At 44.0% G+C, this 21258-nt stretch overlaps 1 long non-coding RNA gene across 6 annotated transcripts in view; it reads right to left on the bottom strand.

Moving 5' to 3' along the window:
• The window catches only part of LOC120397861, a 28759-nt gene extending 10112 nt beyond the window's left edge, over positions 1 to 18647 (bottom strand). For 2 of the 6 annotated variants that reach the window (XR_005594044.1, XR_005594042.1), the window contains exons 1-6: positions 18402 to 18647; positions 13409 to 13972; positions 12540 to 12670; positions 11023 to 11284; positions 10326 to 10676; positions 9529 to 9704 (exon numbers count right to left, since the gene is read on the bottom strand). This is a non-coding gene — a long non-coding RNA (uncharacterized LOC120397861). The remainder of the gene's footprint in view (positions 1 to 9528; positions 9705 to 10325; positions 10677 to 11022; positions 11285 to 12539; positions 12671 to 13408; positions 13973 to 18401) is intronic. The other 4 variants (XR_005594045.1, XR_005594053.1, XR_005594052.1 and 1 more) reach the window with 4 other exon arrangements.
• Positions 18648 to 21258: the final 2611 nt, after the last annotated feature.

Below are 21258 nucleotides of genomic sequence, written 5' to 3'. Positions count from 1 at the left end.
ACAGAGAGGCAGAGTAGTCGGCCTCGGACCATGTAAGGTGCCCCTTAACACCCGTGCCCCTCCCCGCCCATTTCCAGCCAGGCTGGGAGGTGTTTCCCCAACATAATGCCACATTGTTTCTCTCCTTTATTAAAAGGATTTTGCTACACTCAGACTCCGTGCTTGCGAGAGGGGAAGTATTGCCTCTTAGAGATGCCCAGGGGATGGTATGTAATTGTCCCAGGTCACTGGGTAGGGACTCGAGCTGGTTTTGCACTGTGTTATTGAAATGGAACCCCTAGATACTGACCCCAGCCCTTGTTGCTGCCAACTCAGATGAGCAGAAGGATTACATTACTAACACTAATCTAACTAATACTAAGGGTACTACTAACGCTATACAATTAGAAAAAAGGACACTAAAATAATGAGAAGTTATGAGGTTAAGACCACACAGAGCTCTGACTCCAGGCATGGGTGGTAAGAAGGAGCTGATCGGGGTTGGGACAGCACTGCCTCATGTAGCCAGGGGAGGGGCTATGGCCACAAGGCATGAGCACTGCCCCCTCCAGGTACTGCTAGGCAAAATTCTGTGGTTCTGGTGTGCTGAGCATGCACATGTTGGATCATATCCGGGAATTTTTGTATCATAAAGTGTTTGTAGAACCATAAAGTGTATGTGTATAACCAGTCTGAGGCCATGGCTACACTTGCAAATTTGCAGCGCTGTAGCAGGGTATGAAAACACACCCTCTCCAGCGCTGCAAATTGCGGCGCTGCAAAGCGCCAGTGTGGTCAAAGCCCCAGCGCTGGGAGCGCGGCTCCCAGCGCTGTACGTTATTCCCCACAGGGAGGTGGAGTACGGACAGCGCTGGGAGAGCACTTCAGAGCACTGCCGTGGCAGCGCTGCCGCAGCAGCGCTTTGAAGTGCAAGTGTAGCCATAGCCCGAGGCCAAAAGAGACCAGGGGTAAAATTGAATTCAATTGAACTCCCCACAGCTTAGGCCTCTTGTTTTTCTGTTTCTGTGTCTCTCCCTCTCTGTAAGAAATATGCAAGGCCAAAGTGCTAATTGTGTTAACACATCTTGAGACAGAAAGTCTGTTCTCAAAAACAACTGTAATTGTTCTTCCAAACAGAACACAACTTTTAACTTGTTTGCTATGTGTGTTAATGTGATTAAAAGAAGGAATGTATGTGAATGAATGCTTGGTTTACATGAATGATCAGGGAGGTGCCAGCCTAGAAATGCAGTATCCATCAGCCAAAGAAGGCGTCAAGTGGGAATAACCAGATGACCCCCGGAGGGCAAACTAGAATCCACCCAAGTGCCCCCCCGGATGGAGGGCTGAAGACTCCGAAGAACAAGATAACACCCAGACATTCAGTCATCAGAGATGTGCCACCTGCTGTTTGATAATCACCTCAAATATCAGCAGGATGAAGCAATTCCCATAGACTTGTATAAGGACAAAATCCTATAAGAACAGAACCAAAAACTCAGGTTCTGCAACCATCCTCCAGGAGCGTCAGATGCACATCTGACAAGGACTCTGCTCTCCTCCTCGTGTGTAGGCTACCTGGCCAGTACTCTCCCATGAGCAACAACTAAGCTGGTAACTATAACAACTGCAGAACTTGTATGATGAATGAGTGTGTGTATGAATAAGGAATAGTAGTGAAATAATATTGAACTGCATATCCTGATTTCTGTCTCTTTCTCTGTATTTACAATAAACCTGGGATTTTTTCTTATCCCTCTTATAAGAACATAAGAAAGGCCGTACCGGGTCAGACCAAAGGTCCATCTAGCCCAGTATCTGTCTACCGACAGTGGCCAATGCCAGGTGCCCCTGAGGGAGTGAACCTAACAGGCAATGATCAAGTGATCTCTCTCCTGCCATCCATCTCCATCCTCTGATGAACAGAGGCTAGGGACACCATTCTTACCCATCCTGGCTAATAGCCATTTATGGACTTAGCCACCATGAATTTATCCAGCCCCCTTTTAAACATTGTTATAGTCCTAGCCTTCACAACCTCCTCAGGTAAGGAGTTCCACAAGTTGACTGTGCGCTATGAAGAAGAACTTCCTTTTATTTGTTTTAAACCTGCTGCCTATTAATTTCATTTGGTGACCCTAGTTCTTGTATTATGGGAATAAGTAAATAACTTTTCCTTATCCACTTTCTCAACATCACTCATGATTTTATATACCTCTATCATGTCCCCCCTTAGTCTTCTCTTTTCCAAACTGAAGAGTCCTAGCCTCTTTAATCTTTCCTCATATGGGACCCTCTCTAAACCCCTAATCATTTTAGTTGCTCTTTTCTGAACCTTTTCTAGTGCTAGAATATCTTTTTTGAGGTGAGGAGACCACATGTGTACACAGTATTCGAGATGTGATTCATATAAGGGCAATAATATATTCTCAGTCTTATTCTCTATCCCCTTTTGAATGATTCCTAACATCCTGTTTGCTTTTTTGACCGCCTCTGCACACTGCGTGGACATCTTTAGAGAACTATCCACGATAACTTTTTCCTGACTCGTTGTAGCTAAATTAGCCCCCATCATGTTGTATGTATAGTTTTTTCCAATGTGCATTACTTTACGTTTATCCACATTAAATTTCATTTGCCATTTTGTTGCCCAATCACTTAGTTTTGTGAGATCTTTTTGAAGTTCTTCACAATCTGCTTTGGTCTTAACTATCTTGAGTAGTTTAGTATCATCTGCAAACTTTGCCACCTCACTGTTTACCCCTTTCTCCAGATCATTTATGAATAAATTGAATAGGATTGGTCCCAGGACTGACCCTTGGGGAACACCACTAGTTACCCCTCTCCATTCTGAGAATTTACCATTAATTCCTACCCTTTGTTCCCTGTCCTTTAACCAGTTCTCAATCCATGAAAGGACCTTTCCTTTTATCCCATGACAGCTTAATTTACGTAAGAGCCTTTGGTGAGGACCTTGTCAAAGGCTTTCTGGAAATCTAAGTACACTATGTCCACCGGATCCCCTTGTCCACATGTTTGCTTCAAAGAACTCTAATAGATTAGTAAGACACGATTTCCCTTTACAGAAACCATGTTGACTATTGCTCAAGAGTTTATGTTTTTCTATGTGTCTGACAATTTTATTCTTTACTATTGTTTCAACTAATTTGTTAGACTTACCGGTCTGTAATTGCCGGATCACCCCTAGAGCCCTTTTTAAATATTCATTAGCTAACTTCCAGTCATTGGGTACATTTAAAGGACAGGTTACAAACCTTAGTTAATAGTTCCACATTTGAGTTCTTTCAGAACTCTTGGGTGAATGCCATCTGGTCCCGTGACTTGTTAATGTTGAGTTTATCAATTAATTCCAAAACCTCCTCTAGTGACACTTCAAACTGTGACAGTTCCTCAGATTTGTCACCTACAAAAGCCAGCTCAGGTTTGGGAATCTCCTAACATCCTCAGCCGTGAAGACTGAAGCAAAGAATCCATTTAGTTTCTCCGCAATGACTTTATCGTCTTTAAGCACTCCTTGTGTATTTTGGTCATCAAGGGGCCCCACTGGTTGTTTAGCAGGCTTCCTGCTTCTGATGTCCTTAAAAAACATTTTGTTATTACCTTTGGAGCTTCAAACTCCTCTTTGGCTTTTCTTATTACACTCTTGCACTTAAGTTGGCAGTGTTTGTGCTCCTTTCTATTTGCCTCACTAGGATTTGACTTCCACTTTTTAAAGGAAGTCTTTTATCTCACTGCTTCTTTTACATGGTTGTTAAGCCATGGTGGCTCTTTTAGTTCTTTTACTGTTTTTCTTAAATTGGGGTATACATTGAAGTTGGGCCTCTATTATGGTGTCTTTGGATTTCACTTTAGTCACTGTACCTTGTAACTTTTGTCTAACTAACCCTCATTTTGTATAGTTCCCCTTTGAAATTAAAGGCCACAGTGTTGGGCAGTTGAGATGTTCTTCCCACCACAGGGATGTTGAATGCTATTGTATTATGGTCACTATTTCCAAGCGGTCTGCTATATAGTTACCTCTTGACCAGCTCCTGCGCCACTCAGGATTAAATCTGCTGCTCCATGAAGCAGTCATTTAAAGTATCGAGAAATTTTATCTCTGCATTTTGTCCTGAAGTGAAATGTTCCCAGTCAATATGGGGATAATTGAAATCCCCCACTATTATTGGGTTCTTAATTTTGATAGCCTCTCTAATTTCCCTTAGCATTTCATCATCACTATTACTGTCCTGGTCAGGTGGTCGATAATAGATCCCTACTGTTATATTTTTACTAGAGCATGAAATTTCTATCCATAGAGACTCTATGGAACCTGTGGATTCGCTTAAGATTTTTACTTCATTTGAATCTACACTTTCTTTCACATATAGTGCCACTCCTCCCCCTGCACGGCCTGTCCTGTCCTTCCGATATATTCTGTACCCCGGAATGATTGTGTTCCATTGATTGCTCTCAGTCCACCAGGTTTCTGTGATGCCTATTATATCTATATCCTCCTTTATCACAAGGCACTCTAGTTCACCCATCTTATTATTTAGACTTCTGGCATTTGTGTACAAGCACTTTAAAAACTTGTCCCTGTTTTTTAGCCTGCCTTTTTCTGATGTGCCAGATTCTTTTTTAAGTGACTGTTTATCATCTGATCCGGCCCTTACATTATACTTCTCATTCCCCTGCTCCTGACTATAACCTGGAGATTCTCTATCATCAGACTCTCCCCTAAGAGAAGTCTGTGTCCGATCCACATGCTCCTCTGCAGCAGTCGGCTTTCCCCCATCTCCTAGTTTAAAAACTGCTTTACAACCTTTTTAATGTTTAGTGCCAGCAGTCTGGTTCCACTTTGGTTTAGGTGGAGCCCATCTCTCCTGTATAGGCCCCTCCCATCCCAGAAGTTTCAGTTCCTAATGAACGTGAACCCCTCCTCTCTCACCATCGTCTCATCCACGCATTGAGACTCTGAAGCTCTGCCTGCCTACCTGGCCCTGCGAGGAACTGGGAGCATTTCTGAAAATGCCACCATAGAGGTCCTGGATTTCAGTCTCTTCCCTAGCAGCCTAAATTTGGCTTCCAGGACATCTCTCCTACCCTTCCCTATGTCATTGGTAGCACTACACATAAGTCTATCTAGATGCCTCGAGAGATCCGCAACCTTCGCACCAGGCAGGCAAGTCACCATACGGTTCTCCCGGTCATCACAGACCCAGCTATCTACATTTCTAATAATCCCATTACTAACACCTGCCTTTTCCTAGAAACTGGAGTTCCCTCCCGGAGAGGCAACCTCAGTAGCACCATCTGGAAGGAGGGTCCCAACTGAAGGTTTCCCTCTGCTCCCATCGACTGCTCTACTTCCCTGGGCCCTTCTTCCTCCTCAACAGCACAGGATCTGTCTGAGGTGGGACAATTCTACAGTGTCCCGGAAAGCCTCATCAACATACCTCTCTGCCTCTCTCAGCTCCTCCAGTTCTGCCACCCTGGCCTCATGGTCTCTGAGGGCCAGGAGGACAGTCAGTGCAATAAACTGGATAGCCCCACTCTGCTGCTGGGCTTCTGCCTGCATTGTCTCCTAGTTAGTGAAAGGGTGGTTTATGGAAAGTAGTTTTGGACTGTGGTTCGGTTTATAGGTTTTTTTATAAAGCAAACCTGCCTCCAACTGCCAGCCAGAGCACACGGTCCCTCAAACAAACAAACAAACAGACTGACAAACACAAGCTCAGCACACAGCAAGTAACCCCCAAACACAAACAAACACACACTACAGACAGTCACTTACCCCACAGATGCTGTATTAGCTCCTCCTTCACCTGGAGAACTCCCTTGCGAAACTCCCTAAGATCCAGTTGGTATTATTTTATTAGTATAACACACACACCTAAGTGGAACACACATCTGCATCTACTCAACGAAGAACGGGAGGGACCAAGGCACAAGACCCCTGCAGTGGCAGAGAAATTACTAAGTGAGATATACCCAGATGGTCCTGGCAAGCATCCTGCATCACACACTAACCTCCCCAAGGTCACTGCCCATCTGACCCAGGGGGAAATTCCTTCCACATAAGGCAATCAGTTCAGTTCTGGGCATGTGAGTCAGACCCAGCCAGCCAAGCACTTGAGAGTGAGATTGCTCAGTACTACCTCAGAGCACTAGCCCATCCTGCCTGAGGTCCTATCTCCAGCCATGGCCATTCCTGATGCTTCTGAGTAATGATAAGAGGGTTAGAAAACAGGACCGATGAGGAGAGGTTGAAAGAATTGGGCATGTTTAGTCTAGAAAAGAGAAGACTGAGGGGGGTCATAACAGTCTCAAATATGTTAAGGGGTGTTATAAAGAGGGTGACGAACAATTGTTTTCCATAACCACTAACTGTAAGGATAGTTAAGCACTGGAATTGGTTACTTATGAAGACTGTGGAAACTCCATCACTGAAGGATTCTAAGATCAGACAAACATATGTCAAGGTTGGTTGAGGTATACTTAATTCTGCCTCAGCGTGTGGGACTGGACTAGATGACCTCTTAAGGTCCTTTCCATCTCTACATTTCTATGATTCTCTGATATACAGAACTCTAAAATATTTGAGTAAACACTGTTTTATGTGTAAATATCAGAGGATAAAGTCAGCATGCCTTTCATTCTTAAAAGGATTTTACCAATCTTAAGATTGATATGTTAATCTGATTTATTATTTCTGACATTTCCCATCATAGTAGTGTCTTTTTTCAGATGAAAGAAACATGAGCATTACTTCTTTTTCAGAGCAAAGATTTTAAAAGAAATGGAAAAATTTCTCGGAAAAAGATCTTGAAATGATGAAATATGTCAGAAATAATAAGACAAATATTATGTTACACAGTTTAATGTAAAAAGGCCTTTTTACCTGTTCTTAACTTTTCAATAGAAGTGTTTAAATACTGTCTGTCAAGGAGCATTTAGAGTGGAAAACTATAGCTCATTAACATACAAGGAAAGTGTGCAGGACAAATACAAATACCTGACCATGCCAAATTCTGCGCTCATTTGCACCAGCACAAGTGCAGTGATGTATTTTGGTTTATTTGGGAAACATTTAGGCACTTCAGCACTCCCTACTCTGCTGTGAAGTGCATATATTGGTTTCATACCTAAAAACAATTCCTTTGATGGAACATCTGGAGAATAAAAATGTCTGCCAGGCACTAGATGGTGTAGTAAATCAGTCTTGAATCTTTAGAAAGCTAGATTCAAGTCCTTTTTAGGCCATAATTAACAGTGAATTTGTCTACAACATAAACTCATGGCATAACTGGGGAGAAATAGCTATCTCTGTTCAAGAGAGGCACTGGCCTGCACTAGCAGTGTTGATTCATGTCAGGAACGAATAGCAATATAAAGAGTTGTGAGTGAGGAAGCTCACATTCTGAAAATGGGCAGGTATATCTGAGTCTACCATACCCACACTTCTCCGTGCTTACAGCTGAACAAAGAGAAATGGAGATGAAAGCAGGAGCAAAGAAATACCCAGCACTAAAATGATTTTTTTCACACCCAGATTTCCAGCTAAAATAAATAAGAGTTCATGGTTCACAAGCAATGCAGAAGCCATCAGATTCAAATGGGTGGAGGTAGGGGAGGGGAAAGAGGTACATGACTTTTAATAGGCAATGCACTTCCTTTGGAGAATTAAAGCCTGGCACATTAGTGGATCACATTGCTTGAATCATCCTTTTACATCCAGTTAGGGCTTGTCTACACTGGCAAGTTTCTGCGCAGTAAAGCAGCTTTTTGCACTCAAACTGCAGAGGTGTACGCACTGTCAAGCCACTTTGTGCGCAGAAACTCCTCAGTTGCAGCACTGCAAAAAAACCACCTTGACGAGAGTCGTAAAGCTATCTGCGCAGAGGCTCCAGCGCTCTATTGCCTGTGTAGACACTTGATTACTTTCTGTGCTGTAATTGGCCTCCGGAGTTGTCCCACAATGCCTCAAGTGACCGCTCTGCTCATTGTTTTGAGCTTGGCTGCCCTGGAGACATGCGCCCCTCCCCTTTCAAAGCACCGTTTCTGACAGCCATTGTGTGCTGTGCTGATCTGCTCTGGGACACAAAGCAAACCATTAATGTGGAATGCTTGTGCTGTTGAACACAGAGGCAGGTGTGTGTGTGTGTGTGTGTGTGTGTGTGTGTGTGTGTGTGTGTGTGTGTGTGTGTGTGTGTGTGTGAGAGAGAGAGAGAGAGAGAGAGAGAGATTGAGATTGCTGTGCAGAGAGCCCAGGGAGGGAGGCGGGGGCTGATGTTGGTGTTCGCCCTCCCCCTGCCTCAGGACTGGTTGCTTCCTGCCACTGTGTGAACTTACAAGACAGCATGCTGACACACTCTCTGTCCCCCATAACACACTGTCTCTCTCTCCCCCTCTCCATACACACACACACTCCCTGTCACACACTCTCCCCTCTCCCCGCCACTTCAGTTGAAAAGCAGCTGGCCATGTAGTAGGATGCCCATGGAACAAAGGGGTTAGGAAACCTGCATCATGTGATGCTGTGCCTGCCCCATGAGGCATTGAAAACCCTTCCTGCAGCCAGTTGCACAGTGGGATAGCTACCACAATGCACTGCTGTCTTTGCCATTGCAAGAGCTGCTAATGTGGATGCGCTCCAGCTTCACAAGGAGCAGTGTGGACACGCAACAGCGGTTTAATTCCAGTGTTTTAATAAAAGTGGTATAACTTGTGGAACAGAAACTTGCCAGTGTAGACATACCCTTAGAATTATTAAGAATGGTGAAGCGACCTAGCCAGCTTAATGATCACTAAAGGCCCAATCCGAATGCCCATTTGAGAAAGAAAAGACTACCATTGATTTCACCGGACATAGGATCAGGCCCCAAAGCACCAATCAATAACTTAGCAAGTATTCTACTAACAAACAACTCCCTTCCACCTTCTCTCTGAATTCCCCTGTAATAACATTTTAGAGTATTAGACTAAGATGTGATACTTGATATTTTTCATGATACTAAAAAACACACCCACAGACTCTTAGTGCTTAATTCTTACTTTGAGATACACACTCATTTTCAAGTCAATTCAAAATGTGTTAGCCTGAAGTATCTGTGTGCAAAACACAGACTTTAAAGTATAATTTTCTAGGGATTTGGGTGAGACTAACACTATAGCACATTGATTTGGTCTCTGAAGAAATGTTTTTTCCCTCTCCACTACTATCTTTATCATCACACCTTGGGCTTGCTCCTCTGTGAAACCCTCTGGCAATATTGTTCTTTCATTTCCATGACAACAGCTTCATGTCAACTTCTGAGGTAACTTGCATGTATTGTAAACAACTGTCTCTTGGCAATGGCCTGCTTTCTTATTGTATCTCCTGTTCCATCAGCTCAAAGGCTTCTCTTCAAAGAGAATTAAATTGCAGGTGTGGACGCTTTATTTTTTTTCGCCCCTCTCCACTGCTGACAAAGGTCAATCCCTGAGATTAAAAAATCTCTCAGCTACTGAGTGAACACATCAGTCCTATAGCAAGGACTAAGTACATACCTGTATCTTCATTTCTGTGTATATGTTCATGTGCATTTGTGGAACCACACGCTACACTTGTACATAGTATTGCAGTTATCAGTGTAGGCTTGAGTTTTCTTGTTTACTTCAATGGGAGCAGGATTGGGTACAGATATCACAGTTAGATCACTGTCTTGATGGGCTTTTAGATGCTACTATACAAATATAAAAAAAATGATAACAACTCATATCGCACTTTATATTTTCAAAGTAGATTATTTCATCTCATTCCTTAGAAAATGTCAAATGCATTTCTTTGGCTTAGCTTTCCTACAGTCCTTTTCATTGTTTTAAAAAAATAATAGTTTCAAACAAAACAATGAATTACTTTTAACAAAGAGGCAAAAGGAGGAACACAGAAAGATATTGATATTTCATTTGCCTAATAAGCAAAGTATAAAAACCCAGATAAACAAGCAAATAGATCTTTACAAATATTAAATAATTAATCAGAGTCCAAAATCCTAGCCCAAAGCTAGGATACAACCAATCATTTCCAACACCAGGGTTTCCATTAACTTTTTATTTTAAAATTTACCTGCAGACAAAACCTGACCCTTTTACTCGTTCATGTAATCCCATTGAAATCAATGGGTCTACTTGTGTTAACAAATTGACTAGTATGTGGTTCAAAACTTTTCCTCATTAAGCCTCTGCTGTTTTGAAAACCAATAGAGACATTTTAAAAAATATATATTAATGCATTGGAGAAACATAGTTTTGTAGGAGAAATACTGTGAGAAGGTTTCAAGCAATTACAAGTAAACTCTGCTTACACAAATGTATTGGGAGACATTCAAAACCTTCCAGTAACTGGAGCTTCAGCTAAATTAATTTCGGTGCTTATATGATTTTGGATTTGGAGGCAAGAAGTTAATTTTAGCTAGACCAACATTTGGATAATTGGGGCTCAGATAAAGAAGGTCAGCTAGTATAATCACATTTGATCTCACACAAGTTACATTTGGGAGTCACTGTAATTTTCCCAAAGTATAGAGTCCTCAAAATGTCTTGTCTTTAGCTGTGTATAGAAGTCTAGTGGTTGTATCTTGATTGTGATATAGGTATGCAGGAATGTCCATCTGATCTGTGCTTCTTACTGATCAGTGCAATTACATTTCTTCACCCTTAAAAAGAGAGAAAGCAGGTGTCACAGCTGACTCTGTGCCAGGGCCAGCCCATCTCTATAGGTTCATCTGCACTTGCGACTATATACGGTTTCATGTTCATTGTGCCATAGCCGCCCTATTGTCCACATATGAAGCCCTAAAGCTCATTCCTAAAGGACAGCCTAGTGCACAAGAGCCAGCACTCATGAGGGGCGAGGGGTATATAAACACCTCTACTATGGAACGGCTCTGTTCCCGTTCTATAGTGCAGTTTGGATGGGGGCCAGAGGTGTGTACCAGGTCACAGGTATAAATAGTCCTCCAGAGCCAGTCCTACAACGCATTAACCCCTTTGCTGTCTCACCTTCACCCAAAGGTATAAAGGTCCCTGACTTCTGTCCTTCCACCTTGCCAGCAGTAGAGGCAACCTGCACTGAGCACTTCGGTAGTTTTCTGCTGAAATCTATTGCTCAGTACAGGTGATAATGGTCCAAGAGCTGCTACCCAGCCACCTGGTCGCAGGAGCTCACCCGGGGCTGATCAATGTGTGGTCAGCGTACACTATCTTCCATGGCTTTGCCTGGGTCAGCAGGAACATTCACTTCTTCTGGGAGGTTTCGCAGAGGCTGGAGAAAGATGGCATTTACCAAACTCTGTCCCAATGCCAAGAGCACACCCCAACAATACTCTCTCTTGCTCCGATGGTTCACACATCAGCCCACCCCCCTACACATATATCACCCCCCCACACACACACTCTACCCCGACACAGTCCTAGAGTAACACATGGCTGTAACTCAATGATTTGATTGAAATCCTATGAACCACTGTAAAGCTAAATGGCAGAAGCTATACCAGGTTATTAACAAGCAGTCACTGTACCCCTGTGTCTATGAAGTTCTTGGTTAGCACTGACAGCAACAGTCCCTGGGCCATGCAAACTGGGAGGGAAAGGGAAGGAAGCGGGGGGCGGGGGTCAGTTTTAAAAGGACCCAGATGGAGAAAGAACAGTTTCATGACACTCATGGTTGGGCAAAACCCCAACACCACTCCTCTCCCACCCTGTTATCTCCTCCTTTTCCTTCCCCTTAAAAAAGGGAGTCCACAGCAGTGTCTCTTCCCCTAAGGAATGGGAGTCACTACGAAGGAAGATGCGGGTGGCTGGTGACTTGTTTGCAGGCCTCCCTAGGTCCAGGAAGGGAAAGGGATTGTTTGGCTCTCCAAAGAAAATCAGAGCAGTCTATTCTCCCTGTGACCATTTCAAATGTTTTGTGTCAGCCCCAGTCCATGGTGTCTGTCCTCTCCCTGCGCTGAGCTGCTCTGCAGAAGCCAGGAGAAGTGGGGTGGGTGAAGCATCTGCCTCAACAATTACACAGACACTATGCCATGTCCCCTACCAGTGGAGAAGCAACTAGCTTGCAGTGTTAATCTAAAAGTTCAGGGAAGGATATATACTTCTGGAGTCAACCCCTGTTTCCCAGTCCCTTTCAAAGCTGTTCGCTGGACACAGGGACTGGACTTTCTAGCAGTGCATGGGGGTTTAGAGGGTTGATTGATGTTTTTTGTGGTTTGCTGTTCCTCTTCCATGAGAACTCTGTCTGCTAGTGTAACAGAGTCAAGGCAGAGATATTTCAAAATGGGACACTAGTCCATGCTAAGTTATCTTGGTGGGACGAGAAGCAACTCATCTCTCACTGCCCCTGGTGCTACCCAGAGGAACAGGCTGGGCATGGTTCCCTGTCTGTGAGAAGGGGTGGGACACTAGTAAGTCCAAGGGACTTTCTTTCCCCTGATTCACCTAGCAAGGCTACACCGGCAGGGGCTTACCTACTGGGTCACCAGATCACTCTGGGATTGGGTTTAAGGCTGCAACCCAATTACCTTCACTCTTGATGTCACGGTTGCTCCTGAGACCCCAGGACTGAGCCTGAACACTCATGTCTATGGTGAGGGAGCTTCCAAATCACCTCGCCCTCTCATCACAGTACCTTCTGCCCAGTTGGTCCTCTTACCTGCATCAGATCTGAATGTGAGGTGGAGTGCTTCCATCCAGTTACTAGATTGATTCCCAATAAGTAACATACCCCTAATTGGTATATTAGCTTTATCTTGAACACACTTGTTAAAAACACACTCAAAGCACCAAATCAAATAAAACAGATTTACCATTTCTCAGAAGCAGCTTAAATATGGGAGAAAACTTGTTATACTAAGAAAACAAAATATACTAAGCAGCTGAAAGTTTTTAAAACATACTAAAGCAATCCTTACACTATTTCCTACATTCATATGAAAAGACATACTAAACTAATTACTTTCTATGGATACATACCAAAAAACCCACTCTACTTTAAACAGTAACAGTCTCTTCTGTGGGGCGGTGAAACTTGGCTGTTTGCTTTGATAGTTTCAGAAAGAATGAGGATAACCCACCAGGTTATAGCTTCACTTGGAGTTCCACACAAATCACCACAGCAGTATCCAGACCCCTCCCTTTTTTTCTTTTTTGTGCAAGCCCATTATCTTCCCCTAGATCCCCTGGTTCTCAAACTTTTTGTTCACAGACCGCTTGAAAATTGCTGAGGGTCTCAGCGGATCACTTAATGATCTTTCCAAATGTTGTTTGTACCGTAGATAACTATTGTAAAGTGCTTTGGATATAAGTGCTATATAAAAAAACCCTTAATAATAAATGTTTTTTTTCTACAAATAAAAGCCCAGAACTCATATTTTAATATCAATAATCTTACCTTTCTAATGCAATGGATGTGCCCTCTCTCTCTGCCACACCTGCACGGCTCCAATAATTAGTTGAGTGGCCCTTTATTCTCTTGTGTGTGGCCGCCCAGGTGTGCACCTTAGAGGGAACTATCCGCGGAGCACCTGAATGGAGCTCAGGGACCACTGGTGGTCCACGTACCACAGTCTGAGAACCTCTGCCCTAGATAATGGTCACTAGATGTTCCCTGTGATGTTTTGGGGGCCACCAAGACCAATAAGGGGTTCTGTCACCACCTGCCTTTTAAGTTTGGTAGTCTTAATGCTATGCTGCCAGGGTTCAGTGCTCTGACATCAGTTGCCACCCTATAAGCATAAGGTCCCACCCTGGCTTCCACCAGCCTAGTTATTTCTTGCAGGTGACTTCAACAATCCTTTCTGACCCTGAGTCCCCTCAAATCCATTTCCCCGAGTTCTTAACTACCAGACACTTGGACTTTTCCCCTCTGGTTTGTCACCCTTGATGGCGTGAAACCTACCCCTAATTATCAGTTCACCTTGGTGCACACTCCCCACATAGTCTGCACAACAGAGACCTGTTGGGGAAAAAATAAATAAAAAGGTTATGTAATAGAAAAATAGTTGATTCAAAGTTGGAACAGTAAGGAAAAGCAAATCCATACAAGTCACACAGAAAATAAATATAACGACACAATCTCAGGCTTTTCACATCCATCTTGGCTAATTTCCCTTGTCTAATACAAGTTACTGCCTCTGAACAGTTTCCCAGCATGCCCTCTGTCTGTCCTAGAGTGGATCCAATGCTTCACAAACAGCATGCTGCTTAGATGCTGGCCCTCAGTTTCTGGAAAGCCTTCATTTCAAATCCTTCTCATTTTAATAGAGTTTGCAGGGCTTTTTACTGTCTCAGACTATGGTAATTCATGGTTACACAAATATTGTAATTCATGGTTGCACCACAATTACACTTGTCTACATATATACACATGCATATATTCATAACTGTCACCTGTATACCTATCTCCAAATGACCATCAAGTTCAGAACATTACAAGCTTTCATAAAAGACCTTACTTGGCATTTGTTTATAAATAATAACATTGTAGATGACCAGTGTCAAAGGTCTCACCCCCACTTGGAACTGTTGGGCTCCAATGTGGGGACCTGACTTGGCTTCCCTCTAAACTAAAATCTTAGTTTAGATCTAGTAAGCTGCCACCACTCAATCAGGAAATGTGGATTGAGACACGCCCCAAATCCATGGAGTTCTTACACCCAGGAGAAACAAACCATTCCCCCTGCTTCCTCCCCCCTCCCTTTTCCTAGGAGAGACACGGGATCTAACTACAGAGGGATACCTCCCCCTTCTCCTTCCCTGAGAATCCACCCAAGGAAAGACCAAACAAGTCCTTAATAGAAAAGAATTTATTAAAGACTAAAAAGAAAATACAGAATCTCTATGAGCCCAAGCTGGACACTCATAGGGAATAACCTTATCAATCTCTGGAGAGAATCCCCCCTCCCCCTTTCTCAGTAAAAAGCAATATCAGCAAACAGGAATAAAGCATTTCCTTTAGCAAACACACAATTGCAAATGTAGAAAACAAATCATAAGACTAATTCACCTTTCTAATTAATACTCACTATTAATTAGTAGAAACTACTCCAGGAGAGCTTGGAGACATGACTGTCTCTCTTAGATTCAAAAAGAGAACTCACCAAGAACACAGACAAAGGCTTCCCTCCACAGAGATTTGAAATTATCTCGTCTCTGATTGGTCCTTTGGTCAGGTGGTCACCAGGTACTGCATGTTAACCCTTTACAGGTAAAACAGACTTTAACCCTTAACTATCTGTTTATGACACGCCCCCCAAATCGCCAACAGTGGGAACTACTGGTGGTGATTTCCTCCTAGAACTGTAAAATAAACAGATAAACAAAACACATGCACTATTACATATACTACTAAGTATGTAAACAACAAGATATTTGACATTGAAGAACACTTTGTATGCATTTGACCGGACATACTTGGCAACGTCCTTGCCCATTCCCTCCCAGTGGAAGGAATGTTTTTAACTTGTTTGTGCTTTGTTGACCCCAGAATGCCCACTGGGATGTCAGGGCCCAAGCTTAAGAGCTTGTCCCAGTACTTAGTTGGAACTACCACTGTCTTTGCGGATGCTGGCCTTCCTGGTGTCCACCAGAAAGAAGGTCCTTATATAAAAGTCCTTGTTTTACAACAAACTGGAATTGGGTAGAAGAGTTGAGAGGCGGTGGGTTGCTGCATGCCGCTGCCCAAGCTGTCTTAAGGCTGTCATCGGCTTCCTGCTGAGTCTGGAACTGTTTCCTTGAAGCTGGAGACACCAGTTCCTCTGGAAGCGATGTAGGTGATGAGGTTGTTTTCGTTGACTGTGAACCGCTCTCCGCTGGTGCACAAGGTGATATTTCAGGCTCTGGCTGAGCCTCTTGGGTAGAGTTGTCTGCTGCTTCTGCCAGTTTAGGCCCGTTGGCGCCCCCTGGCGGTGGAGTTGCAAGCGCTGGCGTCAGTGCTGGCGCTGGTTCTTCCGCTGGTTGCTCTTCCAGTTCCGGTCCTGGGACTGGATGTACTATGGCTGCTGTAGTTGTTGGCATGAGATCCGGTTCCACCACCTCTGTCTGGGTCTTTGGTAACACAGACCGGGTTCTGGTGGATGGCTCAGGAACAGGGATGGGAGTGCCTGCTTGTTTGGCCTGGCCGCGGGTGACCACTCCCCCCTCTTGGCCAGCTGCACATGGTTGGCCAAGTCTTCCCCCAGTAGCATGGGGATGGAATAATTGTCATAGACAGCAAAAGTTCACTTTCCTGACCAGTCCTTGTACTGGTCTTCAGGGATGCTGTACCCATGGCAGGTCCTTTTAAAATTTTTCAAGAAGGCCTCAGTGTTCTCACCTGCCATGTAGGTGGGAAATTTCTTGGGATGGGGAACAGTGCCTTTTGGTGCTGGCCACACCCCTCTGCAGTCAGTGAATTTTATGTGTGGCTTGCTGGTGTTGCTTTTTGGTGCTGGCCACACCCCTCTGCAGTCAGTGAACTGGTTTCCCCAATTCCTAACCCTTTCTATTCCCGAAGAGACTGAATAGCAAAGAAACAAAAACTTTGTATTTGCATTTGTGTAGCTGCTGTTTGCTGATATACTGAGAAGACCAAAAAAAAACTGGTTTGTCCTGTTTCTAGCACTTGCTAAGTACCTCACAGTGGGGGTCCTTTCTAACAAGCCTCCTAGAAAAACTTGCACCTCTTTCCTAGCTGTTTTTAAGCGGACAGAAAGAAAAAAGAAAAGAAGAAGAAAAAAAAATCCTTTTCTAACACAGCCCGTTAGAAAACCTTATTTCCCCCAGCTAAACCTAGCTGTAAATCTGTTTCCAAAAAAACAATCTTCCTCTCCTTCTGAGCTGTGGTACTAATAAGCCCAGCTGACCGGCTGGTGCTACTTAGTACCTGCGAGAAAAGTCTAGTAAATCCTTTCAGGGATTTGTATTCCCTGGCTCCAGAGGATTTCAAAAGACACAGGGAAAAAAATCTGGCTGGAGGGTTTCTGTTCCCCCCCCCCCCCAACCTGTTCTTACGGCTGGATGGGAATGTACTTTGTCGAGCACTTCCCCCCACCTTAGGAATCCTGAGTGATACCTGATATCACAAAGGAAGGACACAACTCTAGGGAAGAGTTTTTCCTCTCTCTCTCCCTCAAACCTGTTTTCCCTGTTGGACGGGGTGAGCTCCCAGGAGCACCTCCCCCCACCCAAGGAATCCTGATCACACAAAGGAGGGACACACCTCCTTGCAACCAGAGCTAAAAACCTCTGGCTTGAGAATCCTTATCTCCCCAGCAAACCTGTGAGGGCACTTCCCCCCACCTAAGGAATGCACACACCTCCTTTTCCTCCAAGGTGCTTTTCTATGCCACCCGAAAGAAAACTGCTTTTTCCTCAAGCTGCCTGTCCAAGCAACCCAAAAGAAAAACTGCTTCCAACAAAGCCTGCTGGAAACTCAATTCCCTCCAGCCAACCTGGCTGAAGATTTCTTCTAACAATGGGTTCGAAACTCCGCTGCCACCATGTCAAAGGTCTCACCCCCACTTGGAACTGTTGGGCTCCAATGTGGGGACCTGACTTGGCTTCCGTCTTTACTATAATCTTAGTTTAGATCTAGTATTCTGCCACCTCTCAATCAGGAAATGTGGATTGAGACACGCCCCAAATCCATGGAGTTCTTACACCCAGGAGAAACAAACCATTCCCCCTGCTTCCTCCCCCCTCCCTTTTCCTAGGAGAGACACGGGATCTAACTACAGAGGGATACCTCCCCCTTCTCCTTCCCTGAGAATCCACCCAAGGAAAGACCAAACAAGTCCTTAATAGAAAAGAATTTATTAAAGACTAAAAAGAAAATACAGAATCTCTATGAGCCCAAGCTGGACACTCATAGGGAATAACCTTATCAATCTCTGGAGAGAATCCCCCCTCCCCCTTTCTCAGTAAAAAGCAATATCAGCAAACAGGAATAAAGCATTTCCTTTAGCAAACACACAATTGCAAATGTAGAAAACAAATCATAAGACTAATTCACCTTTCTAATTAATACTCACTATTAATTAGTAGAAACTACTCCAGGAGAGCTTGGAGACATGACTGTCTCTCTTAGATTCAAAAAGAGAACTCACAAAGAACACAGACAAAGGCTTCCCTCCACAGAGATTTGAAATTATCTCGTCTCTGATTGGTCCTTTGGTCAGGTGGTCACCAGGTACTGCATGTTAACCCTTTACAGGTAAAACAGACTTTAACCCTTAACTATCTGTTTATGACAACCAGTTAATTCAATTGCTTAGTCTCTGGGGTTCAGACCCCCTGTTCTCCCTGGGGAGGTGTCTGGAGCATGGTTGCCACAGTCACCCAGTAGGCTTTAGTGAACAAAGGCAACCCACTTTCCAAGCTGGTGAATGCTCTGGCCCAGTACTCACCACTTGAGGAGCAGTCCCCTCCCCCGTGTAGTCAAGGGGCGACTGAAAAGGCACGAAACACGGACAAAGAAACACCCACCCTCCTCTCAGCTGCAGGTTCCCCCACATACTGCAAGATGGGGCTGCCGTTAACCAGGCTGTGCATGCAGTGTTGCCAACTCTCATGATTTTGTCATGATTCTCATGTTATATATTGTTTTCCTTAAAGCTCCAGCTCCTGGAGTCACTGGATATGTGATGATTTCATCCTTCATTCTGAAAAAGAAAAAGTAAGTTTCTTCAAAATGTGACCCTACTGCACCCTAAAGCTCAAGGAACAGAAGGCAAATAAAAAGAACACTACAGCTATTCTTTTTACATAATCTCATGATTTTAAAGCCAGTCTCATGATATTTGGAGCCTGACTCGTGATTTTTGAACATTTGGGGCTGGCAATACTATGAACCGCTCACGCTGGTCCTTGCCTCAGGACTGGACTGGGAAAGCCTCTGTAGATCAGCTGCAGTTATCCCTCAGGACTCACTGCCTTCTCCCTAGCCCAGGGGATTCTGGGAACTCCCCCAGGCTGATGCTAATCATGGCTGCCCACCCAGCTGGTCTCAGGGCAATATGGTTGGGGGGGTCACTGAATGGTCACCCCCGGCTCGGTCCCCTCCCTGCTTCTCCACTCACTGTCCTTCACTGGGGTCCTTGTGCTTGCCCCTCATTCCCTTTGCCATTGTCTATGGTTCCCCAGACCAATCCCTACAGCCTCCGTCCCTGGTGCTGTCATTCTCTCCCCTCTGCAGGGCATTGCCCAGCCAGAGCTGTCACCTGTTCTGAGGGGTTCCTGCTCCCCTAACTGGTCCTACACTCTGGCCTACACATGTTGCTGGGTCTGTGGGCAACTCTCCACCAGCCTCTCTTTCCAGGAACAGACCACATCTCCTCCTTCTCTTGCTTCTCCTCCTCCTCCAGGTGCTACCCAGGCTGCTGCTGAGGTGCTGTGCTGAATCCCATACACCTCCCTGCCGGGGAGAAGTATGCTGGACACCCAGTCCAACACTCCCCAGCACCCAAAGCCCCTTGCAGGGGAGCCCCCCAGAGCAAGGAGGAGGGAAATGATGACCCCTATCCTGTCCCTATAGCCCAGCCTGTGCTCAGCCCTCAAAACCTATGCAGGAGACATTCCCATTTGCCCCCCAGCACAATATTCAATGGTTTATCACTCCTTGCCTGGGTGAGGGGGAGAAGGTCTAGGAGAGGTGTCCACTTCTCCGTGAATTTCTTTCTTTCTTTTGTTACAAGCTGTGTTAGCTCTATGTGTAATGTATGTATGTAAATAAAAGTTACCGTTCACTTCACTTATGTGTGTGCCTCTTGTTTTCCAAGTACAATCAACCTGATACTTCCCAGAGGTTTGGAATGGGGTAGAAAAATCATAGCACATGACTGTAATTTAATAAAAGTCTGGTGCTACAGAAATGCAAACAATTTCATCTTTCCCAAATGAATTTGCTAAAAAGAAATACATACATTTTAAAAAAGGATTCATGACAATGAAGTAAGCTGTGAAATAACTGTTGCTGTCCAAAGCATCAGAATGAAAACCAGATGACAACTTAACTGAATTGTCTTTATGGCTTTGTTAACAATGCAAATGATAATACAGGGAAACAAAACTAAGTTAATACTGATGATGTCTGATACTGAGCAGTCTTTAATGACCCTCTCTTCCAACCCCACCAGACACTCATCACTTGAAACTATGGAAGTATACTGCTACCTCGATATAACGCCACCCGATATAACACAAATTTGGATATAACGTGGTAAAGCAGTGCTCCAGGGGGGCAGGGCTGCACACTCTGGTGGATCAAAGCAAGTTCAATATAACATGGGTTCACCTATAATGCGGTAAGATTTTTTTGGCTCCCAAGGACAGCGTTATATCAAGGTAGAGGTGTATTCATGTTGTGGGAGTAATCATGCATACCAGCTGACAAGTGCTGCGAGTACCAGTGTCAGCATCCGTGGGCTATCTGACTAACCTGACTACTGATGAGTATTTCACAAATAGTGGAACTCACTGCCAGGATGACAACTGCACTGGGCTGTCCTTTCTAAGTGATGGCCCCTCAGCAAGCATCACTTTTGCAAGCAGCATTTCTGGAAATAATATCACCACAATGATTAGTCAGCATTGTTTGCCATGGCAATTTCATTCCTTCTGTAGTGAAGTGATCAAAATGTGAGATGGATGAGTGTGAAAGGTAAATATGAGGATGTGCAATGCGCACCAAGGCTATCAAACACCCATTTGTTGACATCCATAAGTTGATGTGTTTAAACCCTGTAGATTCCCACTCTAATTATAAGAACAGAAAAAAGCCATGTAAAAACCCATAGATTATTATCCACATTTGGTGACATCCATTCTGCTTTAGTGAATTTCTTATATTCAAATACATTTTACTCTCATACAGCACCTTTCATCCAAGGATCTCAAACCACTTTGCAAATGTTAATTACCCAATTAAACCTTTCATCACCCCTGAGGTAGGTAAATATTTTTATACCAGTTTCTCAGAAGCATAAACTAAGGTTGACTTATCCAAAGCCACGAAAAACTCAATCGCATAGTTGGGCATAGAATTCAGATTTTGTGATTCCCAGGCCTTTCTTATAATAAGGAGAATATACTGTGCAGAAGTATGTTGTCTGGTCTTCCTTTTTTTTTTAAGTAATATTTCACAAGCTTGAGAGTCTTTCTTTGAAAAAATCAACTATATGGTGCTTCCTCATGTAAATTCCAGTGTGAACATCCTGAAAATTGAGTTTTATGAACAGATGGATCTATTTCTTATGTAAAATATAA

Source organism: Mauremys reevesii, linkage group 1 (genome assembly GCF_016161935.1).
Source record: "Mauremys reevesii isolate NIE-2019 linkage group 1, ASM1616193v1, whole genome shotgun sequence".
Taxonomy (NCBI): Eukaryota; Metazoa; Chordata; order Testudines; family Geoemydidae; genus Mauremys; species Mauremys reevesii.
This window is presented reverse-complemented; position numbering and strand designations above follow the sequence as displayed.